Below are 2,200 nucleotides of genomic sequence, written 5' to 3'. Positions count from 1 at the left end.
AGGAGGAGGAGGAGGAGGAGGAGGAGAAGAAAGTCTGAGGATCTCTGCATCTTTGAGTTGATAGTGAAAAGAAGGTAAAGAAGTGGTCCCTGGTGGCATTGCAGAAGCCTGCTTGTTCTGCCCTCACACAGGACACCCTTGGCCTTGGAGCAGAGAGGAGAGAAGAGGTAGCAGGTGGGAACCATGGGTGGCCCCTCCCTCCTCTTCTCTTTCCCTTCCCCCCTCCCCTCCCTTTCCTTTCCTCCTTCCCCCTCCCTCCCTCCTCTGCCTAGGGTATTAATGAGCTATTTTTCATGATTTTGGTGTCATCCCCTACCTAAGTTGCAGTCCCAATTCTACCATCTTTGTTTATCTGTTAATTGTAAAACTCCTAGAAAAGCCTTGTGGCTCACCTTTGCCTAAATGTCAGCGATTTCACTGATGGTAAATTATTTCACTTGAAAAGGCTACAAGCCAAGACTAAAGGGGAGGAAGAGCTGGTGCATGACTTTTGTTCACAGATGATTGTGCACTCAATGCAACCTCTGAAACTGAGGTGCTAAAAGCAGGGGTCGACTCTCTGCTGCTTGTGCTAATTCGGACCTAACGATTAACACCAAGAAGACATAGATTCTCCAAAAGTCAGCGCCACACCCATCCATACACGAAACCATGAGTTACAGCAAATGGAGGTGTTCTGAATGCTGGAGATGAGCTCACTTACCTCAGTAAGCAGTATACTTTCTATGAGGCTGAGATACACGTTGCCAGACATAGCTCCGTGTTTGGGAGACTCCAAAGAAAAGTGTGGGAGAGATGAGGTATTGGGCTGACTACCAAGCTGCAGGTCTGCAGAGCCATGGTGCTGACCTCACTGTGTGTGCCTGGGAAACCTGGACAGTCTGCCAGCGCCAGGCCAGGAGACTGGATTGCTTCCATGTGAATTGTCTTAGGAAGATCCTGAAGATCACCGGGCAGGATAAGGGACCAGACACTGAGGTCCTCACTTGGACTAAACTGCTAAGCATTCAAACTCTACTGCAGAGAGCACAGTTCCGATGGGCTGGACACGTTCAAATGCCAAACTGCCAAGCATGTGTTTGTCTAAAAGACTGTTTTACAAAGAACTCCCACAGGGCAAGCGCCCACCCAGAGGTCAGAAGAAGTGACACAAGGACACTCTCAAGGTCTCTCTGTGGAACCTCAGGATCAATTATGAGACGTTGGAGACACTGGCACAGAACCACCCAGCGCTGTGTGCCCACGTCAAAGAAGGCTCTGTGCTCTGTGAGCAAAGTACAATTGCAGTAGCTCAAAAGAAATGCAAGCTGTACAGATTCAGAGACATCTCCACTCTGTGGTGGCACCTTCTGAGCTCACACTGGTGTGAAGCGCCCACAATGGGCGCCTTTACCCCAATAGAGTGATACCATTTGGTCCTCTTCTCTTCGAGAGTGGAGGTCAACCAATCACCCGAACGACCGACCGACCGCACTCCAGGCTCACCACTCTTAGCCCAGGGCGTCCCGGGCCTCCCATTGCCCTGCCTCCACCTCAACGGTTCAGTCTCAGGGCCTCTCCAGCTTTCACAGCCCATGGATGTCTTCATTCCGAGGTCCTCACCAGCTCTAACATTCTCTGTTCTGAGACCCCACTTCTGAGCTTGCTCTGACATTCTATGGAAAGGAATAGGAAGGAAGGCATTGAGCGCAGTACGGGGCTACAGCTATGGCAATCGACATGGTCCCTCCCCTCAAGTACCTTACACTCTAACGGAGGAACTAGGTTTGTTTTCTGTTCTCAGAGTTAGCGGAGGAAAGGTGGGGATTGGGTGCAGAGGGAAGGAAACATGGTGATTTCATGAAGACGAGTATGGAATGGTGGACTTGGTCTGGGTCTGGGCTTCCTACAGCGAAGCCACCAACTGCAAGGTGACTGTGGGATAGGTTAGACATAGTCCTTCTTAGCTGTGATATTCTCTTCTCTAATTAGGGCCCTGCCAGCCCTGCTATCTCCTGTTCTGAGGACCCTCCCAGCCCTGACATCCCTTGTCCTGAGGCCCCTCCCAGCCCTGACATCCCCTGTTCTGAGGCCCCTCCCAGCCCTGACATCCCCTGTTCTAAGCTCCCTCCCAGCTCTGACATCCCTATTCTCAGGCCCCTCCCAGCCCTGACATCCCCTGTTCTAAGGCCCCTCCTAGCCTGACATTCTCTGTTCTAAG

The sequence above is a fragment of the Petaurus breviceps genome, unplaced genomic scaffold, assembly GCF_028583685.1.
Source record: "Petaurus breviceps papuanus isolate PSGF00001 unplaced genomic scaffold, PetGlider_PUasm1.0 99, whole genome shotgun sequence".
In the NCBI taxonomy this organism is placed as follows: Eukaryota; Metazoa; Chordata; class Mammalia; order Diprotodontia; family Petauridae; genus Petaurus; species Petaurus breviceps.
This window is presented reverse-complemented; position numbering follows the sequence as displayed.